Below are 12,275 nucleotides of genomic sequence, written 5' to 3'. Positions count from 1 at the left end.
GTTTTATGTACAATGAATTTCAGTCTCTAGGGCTGTCAGCCTAGCACCTTTCACCAGCATTCATATCACTTTTCAAACTAATCTTTTCCTATACTTTTCAAAGGACTGTCAGCTAAACAATGCACGTTTAGCTCTTTTGATGTCTTCTACATCTAACTTCTAGTTTGTATTCAAAAGAGTTCAGTACATGAAAACACAGGAAACTGATCAATGAAATTGTGCTCATACTATGCATTGCAGAAAATATTTCTGAGGTTGACACACATACAGGAAATGAGCTTACACAAGTGCAAAATCTTCACAGCAGAACAGATATAGTCTTCAACTCTGCCAGGTAGTGATAACATGCAGTGACTGTGATTATGATTAAGGCATTTGAGTGTTTATGGTTCCAGATTAGATTAAAGTTACTTTTTAAATCACATTAGATTGGTTGGTCACATTCATGATTACACCAAGGGTAGATTAATGTTGCTTGGGTGTCAGCTATTCATTTCTATACTTTATCATATTTGAATTTCATATTTAAATATAACGTTAGCTCTGAATTTCCTGGGTTTGTAATGTTTGCTCCTGCGATAATTACAATATCTGCATAACTTTTTTTACCCTTAAATTACTGCTGCTTACTCTGAACCTTAACTATATCTTAACAGTTTTTTGTCATGGAATTTCCTTTTTCCTTTAAAAAAAAATTCATACCTAAACACTAAACAAGAAATTCAAGGCTTCCTCAGTTTACAGAATCTTGCCCTTAATTTACAATTGACTTACTGGTTTAGAGGGCACTATGGTTACAATTGACTTAGGGTTTAGAGAGCACTTAATGGTGTTAGTGATACAGGCACTAGGTGAAAGGAGGGGGGGGGGGGAAGGGGGAGAGTGCAGATTCTGAGCTTTCTCCCTCCACATGAATCTGTATAGTTGAGTAATATAATCTCTGTACTCACCCTCAAACAGAGAAACAACTCTGTCACAGTAGCACCAAACAGTAATTACAGTAACTACAAAGGAAGTGCACGTGCTTATGGTCCATGTTGAGAGGTTGCCAGTAAAATTTCCTTCACATTTTGGTTTTTGTTCTTGCAGGTCTTATCAGACAGCTGTCACTATTCCTTATGCTAGGAGTCTTAGCTCTGTTTTAATGTGCTCAGCGTATGGATCCCCAAATCAAGTAATTCTTGGTAGTCATATTTTTGTGAGCTGCATGGTTTGTGCTTTTCATCCAGGTGCCACTCATCTCTCCACATCACTGGGGAGACGGTCTATATTTCTCCATTTTCTGGCAGCTAGTGTAGCAGAGGTTAAAAGGTTAATGAATTGTGGTTTGAGGTGAAGAGCTGTGCAGGTGTGCGGTTTTACTGACTGTTGGTTCCTGTGTGAGCATAAATAAGCAGCCCAGAGAATGCATGTTGGGATTTGGCTCATGAGGAAACAAATGCAAGTAAGTTGCAAGGCAAATTGGATGTTGTTACTCTGTGCAGCAGGATTTTCTACAGGAAGAGTACATCTAGAAAGCATTAAATAGTTTCCTAGCTTATACTGGAAAATGGTATCCCCATTTGCAAAATAGTCTTCAAATGTAGGGCCTGATGCATCACTGCATTATTCCATTTTTACACCAGTGTAATTCTAAGGTGGGTGCAATTCTCACTGAAGTCAGTAGCAACTATGTGTGTCCGTCTAAGGCGAGGATCTGACCCATCCAGTGTTTGATTTAAGATAGTGAACATTTTCTAAAAATGTTCAGTTTGTCTTTAAATCATTTTTCTGTTTGAAACTCTTTCCTTGTAAAGTCAATCTGTGATATTTTTTTTTCTTTACCCAAAAAAGGGTAAAAAAAAGTTTCTTCACAAAAATTCACTTCCTCAGTCAGGTTTAGAAATAATAATTAAAATATGTAGTACTTTTATCTTTTCAAGCAGTGTACTAAAATCATGAACTAACCAGTAGAAATTCACTGGCATAAAACTGGAGTAATGAAGTGATGACTTGAACCCATGAAAAGTCTTAGGAGAGTAAAGCACTTTGCCTTTTATTTATTTTGTGTATTCTTAACTCAAATAGGTCAATTTTCAAACATGCTCAGAACATGAGTCAGAGGAAGTTACCGTAACATTGCTGTGTATTTTGGGTGGGGTTCATATATAGCTTGGTGACCAGCTCATATTCAGAGTCTAACAGATTTAAAGCAATTAGACATTTGTAACAGGGTGCAGGCAGGCCCCTCTTTCTTCTGCCACTTCTGCACCCAAAAACCAGCCAGAGACTTCTGCTTTGGTGCTATCATGCATGCTCTTTATTTACAGTAGAAGTTCCCACCACCTTGTAGCTACAGACAGCATCAGTCTTGCAGCCAGCAGGGGAGAGTAGCCTCTAACTCCTTGGCTCCTCCCTTTCCCCTCCCCCGGCTTCCTTACTGCCTTTATGTAGCCCCTGGCTAAGGAGGCCGGCAGCTCTTCCCCATTTGCCACTTAGGCCTGGGCTTATTCAGCCAGCTCCAATTCCCCTTTTCTGATTGGAGCTGGCGTGACAGATCTGGCTCAGGGTTTCCTAGCCAGCACACACCTCCCTTCTTATGAACTGCCAGGTTCGTCCTTCCTCGACCTCTCTGCTCCAGTCCGGTGGGGTTCGTCCAGGGAAGCCTCTCCCCCTCTTTCAGACAATCACCTGCATCATCTCCTGGGGGTTCCTTCATCCCCCACCCACAAAAAGTACACTGGTTGGGGGGTGGATGTCCCCATAGCTCTGCTGCCACCCACAGGTCCTCACACCAATCGCACCCCTGCGGGCATCCCTTCTCCTTTATCCCCTTTTCTTCCAGTAGGGGGTCACGGTCAATCCTGACCTCCTGCTGGACACCCCGGACCTCGGGTTCTCTCAAGCCACCAAGTGGGAGCCCCATTACTTCTCCTGGGAACTGCGGTGTGGGGAGCTCCAGTTGCCCCTTTTCTCCCTCTGTGGGGCTTGGGCTGGCCATCTCCCCCACACCTCCTCTGTCTACCCTATTCAGGCTCTGTTGTATAAGGTTCTCATGTTCATTACCCCAAGGACCTTGCTCCTCTTCCTTCTCGGGGCTTCTCAGTTTAGGGGTCCCCCCACTTCTTCAGGGAACCTTTCCTTTTCCCTCTGGGGGGAGGGCCCAAGTCCATACCCAACACAGCAGGGTACGGTAACCCCTCTACTACCCCAACCCACTTCCATTTAAAGCTGCCCTGCACTTCTAGGGGCACCAGGACCACAGGGCAGTATCTCCTGTCTCCATGGATACACTCCAGGGCCATCCATGCACTTGGAATTATCCAGTGCGGTTTTATCAGCCCCCTCTGGATGAGCGAGCAGGCTGAAGCTGTATCCACCAGGCCCCTATGGGGTTTCCTCCCCACCCTCACCGGGATGGTGAGCAGCTTCTGCCCCCTTGTCCTCCCTCCAACATTAGTCCAGCCACAAAATTTGGCCCACCCACATTCCACATCTGGGCAATTCCCCTTTTTATGTCCTGGCTGCCCGCCCTCCCAGCAAACAATCACGCCAGCTCTACTGGGAGCTCCTCGGGGTTCTCCTTTCCCAGGAAGGGGATCCTTCAGCTTCTTCCCCAATTCTCTGTCTTTATAGGGTCGGCCCTCGCTTCGGGGAATATCTGCCTCCGTGTACAACTTGGTCAGCTTGACTGCCACATAGACTGTACTTGGCTGATGTCGCCTGACCCAGATTCGGATATTCTTGGGGAGGCCCTGTAATAATTGTTCCAGGATGAGGACATCTGTTATCTTCCCCCACTGTTTGGATCTCGGGCCTCAGCCAATGGGTGGCCCAGTCCAGCAGTCTCTAGGTAAATGTCCAGGACCGCACAGCCCCCATCCATTGGGCTGACCAGAACTTTGGGCAGTATTTCTCCACCGACAGGTTCACCCGGTCTAGGATGGCCTCCCTCACCGTCTCATAGTTCCGGGCCTGGTCCTCGCTCAAGGCCACGTAGGCTGCTTGGGCTTCTCCCACCAGATAGGAAACCAGCTGTAGGGCCTAGCTTGCCCTATCCCATCCGGCACCCATGTCTACCTGCTCAAACGTACCGAGAAAGGCATCCGGGTCATCTGCTGGGCCCATTTTACAGAGTCCCAAGCCCGGTGGCCGGGTGCCATCCCCTACCACGGGACTCACCATTCATTGCAGGAGTTGCTGCTGCACGCTGGCCTGCTCTCTTATAAAGTCCTGTAGGCTTTTCTTCCTGCCAGGTTAGCAAAGCCTTTCTCTCTCGGCCTGGTGGGACTGCTGGAAGCCTTGCATGGCCTTCTGCGTCTCCTTCTGCTGTTTGACAAGCCATTGCAGGGTCTCCTCCATCTCTGGGCCTCCAGGCCTCCAACCACATCCATTGGCTCAGGTTCCAGACAAGCCCACACATGTAACAGGGCACAGGTGGTCCCCTCTTTCTTCTGCCACTTCTGCACCCAAAAACCAGCCAGAGACCTCTGTTTTGGTGCTATTACCTGGGCTCTTTATTTACAGGAGAAGTTCCTACCACCTTGTTGCAAAAGGCAGTGTCAGGCTTGCAGCCAGCAGGGAGAGCAGCCTCTAACTCCCTGATTGCTCCCTTTCCTCTTGCCCTGGCTTCCTTCCTGCCTTTATGCAGTCTCTGGCTAAGGAGGGCAGCAGCTGTTCCCCGTTTGCTATATAGGCCTGGACTTATTCAGCCAGCTCCAATTCCCTTTTCCTGATTGGAGCTGGCATGACAGAGGTCTGGCTCAGGGTTTCCTAGCCAGCACCCTGTCATAACATGTCTTCAGATATTATCCTCTATTTGAAGATTTTAGTTTCTCTTTCCCTTTCCTTTGCTCTCAATTTATCAGCATTTATTGGCATCTGTAGCTCATTTGCCCACTTAATCATAAAATACCTGTTCTTGTACTGTATTATTGCTCTCTAGGGCTATGTATTGTGTTGGAGAGGTTGGTTTTCTCTTATCCGGTTTAAAGAGGATGCCCTCTACTGCTGTTAGTTCCTTATTTAATAATTCCACTTTAATGGCTTATATTAGTCCTCATGATAAATTTTGGCTGTTCAGCTATAAATTTTCCTTTAAGAGAAAAGTTGCATAAAGGAAATGAATCCACATTTTCTCATCCTGTTTTCCTAACCTTTTGATTGTGTGAAATGAGCATTAACTCCAGGAATACATGTACCCGAGACAGCTGCTTTTACATACTGTTTCCTCTTGCCTCAGGACATAAGCTGACCAGTTAAATGTATATAATATTACACACTGATGGCATTTGGTGGGAGGAGGGTTACATCACCTTCTGAAATATCTAGCATTAGGCACTATTAGACTCAAGATACCAGGTCAGAAGCTAGTTCTGATGTTGATGGAATAATAGTACTTTGTCCGTATATAGCACGTTCCATCTGAGGATCTCCAAGCACTGTATGAAAGTTTGATTATTACTGCCCTTTACAGTACTAATCAACATCATTACAGATGGAGAAACTGAAGTTATTAATTTAACTTCTCACTGTAGAGATGTTAAATGATTTGCCCTGTGTGCTACAGTGAATCTGTTGGTGAGTCAAGAGCAGAACCCATGTTTCCTGACTCCTAGTCTTGTACTCAAAGCATTAGATTTGGGATTTTCCCTAACACTTGCAGTGCCTTTTTTCAGTGCAGTTCTTCTAATATAGTGACTATTGGCAGAAAGAGACATCCTTTTACTTCTCATAAACTAAGAACACATCTGTGTTGCAGAATTAGTTTGTTTGATCTACCCGTAAGTAACTTTCTTCGTATTAGCCTATCATGAGGGAGGGTGGCTACAGTACACAATACCAGTCAAGTGCTGAGTGGTGTTGCTGTAATGTTCTACATCCACACTGATGCTGCACTTAATTGTATGTGGCACTAAGACTTCTGGCGGCACATCCCATGGTTATGTAAACGTCAGTAAACTGCATTGCTCTATGAATGTTTTTGCAATATATTGTGAGGATCCGTGGGTCTAGAATTCATGTCTGCTGGCTCCTGTCCACACAGCCATTTGATAACTTCAGTGAAGCGGGGAACAGCAGCCCAGGAGCCCTGATGGCTTAGGCATCACTGGATGCCCCAGCAATAGAGGCCTTAATTGGTGGTGCATACTGAATCTCCTAATTGGCTCAGGTATGCTATTTAAGGCCTGGGGAAAACACTTGAAGGCTGTAAATACACCTAGGTGGACCACAGCTTGCTGCTGCAAACAGACCCTGTACTCCTGGGGGAATTTGGTGCCACTGCACAGGTGTAGAATTCATGTCCCCCGCAGAATTTTTTTTTCTCTACAGATAATAAATTCTGCCAGAGAGGCACTTCAATTAGTTTTTGCCCACTAGGGTCTGCTATGGTGTCAGAACAGAGGGCAGCCAGCCGTGGATAGGGAGGAAGAGAGGCTGCTTTTCTCACAATACCCTGCCTGTGGGGCCAAGTGGCGGGACAGACAGAGCAGGGCACAGGGAACAGCTAGGGGGTCACACAGACTGGGGTTCAGAAGGGCTGGTGGGGGCACAGGTGTTAGTGAGGTGAGAGCATTGAGCCAGGGGCTGAATGGGAGTGGGGGTGCAGGAACACATGGGATAGGAGGAGGGGGGGGCTGAGTTGGGGTATAGGGACACATAAGGAGGAGAGATAGTGGGGGTGCAGGGACATATGGGGATGGGGAAGGAGGGCTGGTTGTGTGGGGGTGCAGGGACACACACATGGACAGGGGCAGATGTGCCTGACTGAATGGGAGAGGCCAGGGATCAGCCAGGGTCTGCATGGGGGAGGCTCCCCAACTCCCTGATGATTCTTCCCCCGCCAAAAACCCTGTTACATACTTCTCCCACCCATACCCAACGACCCACCTGATTCACTCCCAGGCTCCTTCTCAGCAATTACTTCCCTCTCCCTCAGCTCCTGCATTACCCCTGGCCCCCCCAAACCATTGCACTGGTTCTGAGGGGGTGGGAAATACATTTCTATATTGTAGTTTAAATGAATTATTACTCAGACTTCTGTATTATTATGCCTAGTAAGGAATCTATTTGCCAGAAATCATTTCCTGAATCTTTTTTGTTGTCTGTATTGTTACAGACATATGTGCTGACAGGTATTTTGAAATAAATTACCAAAATAATTGAAACTGGTGTGATTTTATTGTTATTTTGACAATTAAAATATGCACAATTTTAAAATATTATGCATAGAATTAAAAAAAAAATTGGCACAGAATTCCCCCGGGAGCAACCCTGTTGCATTTCCTGATACCTCACCTCACTCCTGGCTTTGAATTCCAGGTCCCTATGTCGTGCTCCTAGCCCCTTTTGCTGCCCCCGCTCCACTATCCCAGCCTCAGGAAATCCATTGGGATTCTGAGTCGGGATGGCTCACTGACTCTGACCCTGGCCCTTCAGCATGACACTAGTGGAGACTGTCTTTTGGCTTTTACCCCCTCTCTGCAGCTGGGCTCCTGACATATTTTGTGTGAGAACTTGCCTGTCCCTTCAGGGGATCCTGCACGGAAGTAGTATGAACCCAGCCACCTATTAAAGTGAACCACATCTATCTTAGCATCCTCCAGATTTGTAACCACTGTCTTCATTCCAACTGGTGGCAAGGAATGGATCCAGCTTGGAGCAATGATCTACCTGTACCAGATGTTGGCACTCATGCACCTCTCATTTTGGCAGTGGGAAGAAATGGAGGTGGACATTTTGGCAGTAGCTTGGTGCCGGGAGAAAGAGCAGTGAGCTTTCTTAAGGGGAGTGCACAAGCTAGATGCAGGGCTAGAGGAGTGCTGATGCAGTTTTTAATGGCTGATGAGTCTCTCTGTGCTACCCAGTGATTCTGGATCAGACCCACAAGCACAGACATGGGATGCAAACATCATGCAAACATGGGATGACCAGCAGTAGGCCACAAATTCCATATAAAAAAGGCCAGTTTCCAGAAGCTGTGTGAGGAGCTCACTTCGGCCTTTCAGCACCAGGATACAAGGATGAAAAGGGCCATATCAGTCCAGAAGTAGGTTGCTATTGCCCTCTGGAAGCCAGCTACCCCAAATTGTTACAGATCTGTGGCTGGTCAGTTCAGTGTTGACAAGACAACAACATGGTTCTTCCATGCAATTTTTGCTGTGGTTGATCCACTTGTGGTGACGGTGGATGATGTCCCTGAAATAATTGCAGGCTTTCAGCAAATGGAGTTCTCTAACTGCAGTGGAGCCATTGATGGTATATATGTAACCATTATCTAAAATTCTGTGGATTTTCAAGTGGAGGAGGTGAAAAGGTAAAAGGAGAGACTAATTGTCTCCAACAAATAACAGATCTGAGCCAAGATAAATGGAAGAAACTGGAAAAACAACTAGGGAAAGTGATTTTTCTTGGATTAATCTGTCGGAGAAGGAGAGTGATGCTTCGTTTTAGTTTATTTTACCTGGGAACTTGACCTTTAAGAAAGGGTGAGCATCATACAGCGAAGAGATTGAGATTTTTGGAAAAACCCTTTTGTTTTCCATCTCTTTGATCATTTTCTCAATGTGAATAATTGTTTTTAAGGTTTCTTGCTTAGCACCAATCCCAGATTTGGATCAATCAAAATTTTGAATTGCTCTGCTCCAGCTCCACTCCAGCACCAATAGTGACTGCTCCAGCTCTGCTCCAACTCAAATTAATTTTTAAATAAATAAAGTGCATACTGTAATTTTGAAAAAACATTTTTATTCAGACTTTTAAAACAATTTAAATGTCATCAACAATGATACAAACTAGAATCATTCATAATTCATTCTGTAAAAAATTATTGCAGCAATCAAGTCTTCTTTCATAGCCTGCCACAAATCATTTTAAAATTTACTTTAAAGCTGAAAACAGTTGCTCTACACTAGCTTGAGTTGTTGGCATGCTCAAAGCAATTCTAGAGGCAGCCTGAATGCAGTGTGGGTAGCTGTGAATGGCCTCAAAAACAGACTTAACGTTTAGCCTACCAATAGACTCCATCACCTCACAATCTTCTGGAAAGTTTCTCTCAAATAATGCTTTATTACAATTATGAATTGCGGAAACTTGCCGGTGTCTTTCTTGTTTATCCAATTCCTTTTCGAAGTCGTCATCTTCTGAAGAATTGATGCTTGAATTATCTCCATTTCCCCGTGATGGTTAGAATTCTCAGGGATGGACGCTCGAACAAGTTCAGAGTGGAGACAGAAGTTTGAGAACAGCCTGCGATTTCTGAAGGATGTGAACTTTCCGAAACTGCAAATTCAATTGTTGATGACTCCTTTTGTTGTGTTTTCGTTTTCTTCAACCTCTTTTGCCAAGTTCAAATGTAGCAAGAGATTTTGTTTTTCAAGTCGTCAAGCAATATCAAGGAGCCTTCCTTTGCCTTTTTGGTATTTCCCTCGAGGTCAGAAGAATCCAATACCGTGGGTCAACATAAACTCCAGCGAGGAAATGAATATTGTCAAAAAGCTTCTCTTGGCATTTGTGCATGGAGGATAGAATTGCTTCTGCAATTTGTCCACCATTTTCTTGCAAGAATTTTGACAGTTTTCACCATTCCTTCATTAAAACTCCCAGGGTTACATCGACAGCTTGAAGATTCATGGATGTTTGGTTTGGCTTTGCCAAGAGGTCTCGCAGGTTCTTCACTTTGTCTCATTCAGCTTTTGTTAACTTGAGTTCTCTTGTTATTTTAGATTTTCTGGACAAAAATGATCACATTTTCTTTTTACACAAAATTATTATTAAAGTATATTTTAACATGTTTCTTGCAGTTTTAATGAAGTAAGAAGTATTTTTAATATACATAATTAATATAATTTTTTATTTATAAATTGCAGGTTAGTTTTTCTTATGAAACGTTGTGGTAAAATATTGGAAATATTTCCCAAGTTTTTAATTAATTAATCAAAACCGCTTTAATATAGATATATCGATTACATTTGGTATGTGCCATAGTGTTAGTACGTGCTATTGCTGTTCTACAACATTAATTGTTGGGAAGTAACGAGGCTACACGTTACAAGGTTGAAAATAAACTTTAATGGGAAAGCGGATTCAAATTGCAAACACAGTCCTTTTAGTAAAGAGAGCAAATTTTCAACAATGTTTTTCCTTCATCAGGCTGGAAACATTATACATTTCTGAAAATTTGCACTTTACTAAAAGGACTGTGCTTGCTCTTTGAATCTGCTTTCCCGTTAAAGTTTATTTCCAACGTTCTATCATATAACGTCTTTCAGATACAATTACTTAAACTACAGGTGTCATGAACTGGGGGGACTGGGCCAATTTTATTTAATATTTTTTAAATCTTCAACTGTTTAACAGATACAACCCTGGAATATAATTTAATGCTAAAATATGCATTAAAATGGTACTCTTAATTTATTTTGTATAATTAACCATTTCCGAGAAAACTGTTTAAAAATTTTAATCTGCTTAGATGCTTAGAATGATACAAACAATTTTACTTATTTTTCAACTTTGGAACCATAAATTTCAAACATAATAATAAATAATAAAAAATTATTAACTTATTATGGAACATAATATTACCGCTTGTAGCCAGGGGCAGTCGACGACAAGCCTTTCTTGAAATATGAAATAAAAATGGTTTAAATGATTTTGGATAATGCAATATGGTAGCACATACTAATGCTAAGATACAGACATAATTTCATTACTTTAATATAAAGTGTTTTTGAGATATTAATCAGAAATTAAATTTTCATCACTTCCTTGAAGGGACTGTAGCTCCCTTAGGAAGAATTTAGGACACGTGTTCACAGAAACGTTTTTTCTTAAAATGACCTAAGGATTCACCACCAAAGTTGTGTTGGACATTTTCCAATCACTCTGGATATATCACAAAAATCACTCCTAATTTATGCAAAAATGTTTACTGTGTATTTATATGCCTGCTGCACGTGACTTTTTCAGTAAATTAAAAATTATAAACAACGCTACCAAAGGACCATTGAACAGATAACATATAAAATAAGTCCTCCAGAGTGGTACGGGAGCATGTACAAATGAACACATGTACCAGTAACAGGAGCCCGTGTGAGAAATGAGCTTAAGTGGTTAATATATCTTGTGATATCTTAATATATCAATAAACAAAAACATTTTTTTTGCAATATACCTGTTTGTGATACCTTAAATGTTGCATCTTGCATCACACTTTTCTGTAATCGCAGCACTCACCGTATCTCATTGATCAACCCTTACAAAAGAAGTATCAACACATACTTATCTAACTAATCCATGTGAGTTCGTACTCGCCTAACCTTGACACAAGGGTGGGAGCAGTCTGCAGTGTTGCCGGATGTCTGATAATTATCCGATTCTTTAATAAAACATATCTCCAAAAACCTTTGTAATTTTGTATCTGTACATTAAATCTTGATTTTGGCTGAAGTGAGAATAACTGTGACATATTACATAAAGTGGTAAAGTAGATGTTAATATCAATTGTTATACAGTCTGAAACTTTTTGGCACCTTTAGGACGTTCTTGCTAAATATAATGAATTTTGAACTGAAAATGAAGAAAAAAACCCCAAAAACATGGAGCAGTCAAGATTTTCTGTGCTCTACTCCACCTCCGGGCAAAAACCTGCAGCTCTGTGTTCTGTGTACTTGTCTGTAAAACTTCCCATATGTCTTGAACTTCATACTCGTACTCTAGAAATATACAGAGCTGGTGGTCTGTCTGTCTAATCCCACTCATAAGGAAGCATTCTTATCCCTCCGTTCTCAGGGAAAGCACTAGTACATAGTCTGGCAACAGGGTATTTGTAGTTTGTAACGCTTGGCTTATGTACACCAGATATGGGACATAATATGCCAGCTGAGATGTTTGTTATATTTTATTTTTGTAAAAAATAAAGGATGCTCAACTAGCTGATTAAAACTATAATCCCCACACTTCTATTCCTATAAGTAGTAATAATGGACTATACCATACTGTGATAGACCCAGGCACGTTGGGAACAGCAGAGTAGTCCTATTAGTATCCAGGAAGTGGGCGGGCGAAGCCCGCCCACTGCTAAAGGACCTCCCCCCAGCCTAAGGAGAGGATCCACAGGTCCGGGACACTAACTAAGTACGTGGGACAACTAATGAAAAAAACAGGAGCGGGAGTGAGGTCACAGGGCTAAACGAAGGGAACCAGATGGGGACACCGAGCAGAGAACCCCGGACAACGCCCACTGCTCCTCGAAGGCGTCAAGGGAGCCAGTGGACGCCGCCCAGAGGAACTCC

General features: G+C 42.9%; 1 protein-coding gene across 5 annotated transcripts in view; it reads left to right on the top strand.

Moving 5' to 3' along the window:
• BCAT1 (branched chain amino acid transaminase 1) overlaps positions 1 to 12,275 on the top strand; it is a 106,305-nt gene that overhangs the window by 41,391 nt on the left and 52,639 nt on the right. The gene's annotated exons all lie outside the window — the stretch shown is intronic.

Source organism: Mauremys reevesii, linkage group 1 (assembly GCF_016161935.1).
Source record: "Mauremys reevesii isolate NIE-2019 linkage group 1, ASM1616193v1, whole genome shotgun sequence".
NCBI classification, from domain to species: Eukaryota; Metazoa; Chordata; order Testudines; family Geoemydidae; genus Mauremys; species Mauremys reevesii.
Note: the sequence above shows the minus strand (reverse complement) of the source record. Positions and strands in the feature narration are given on the sequence as shown.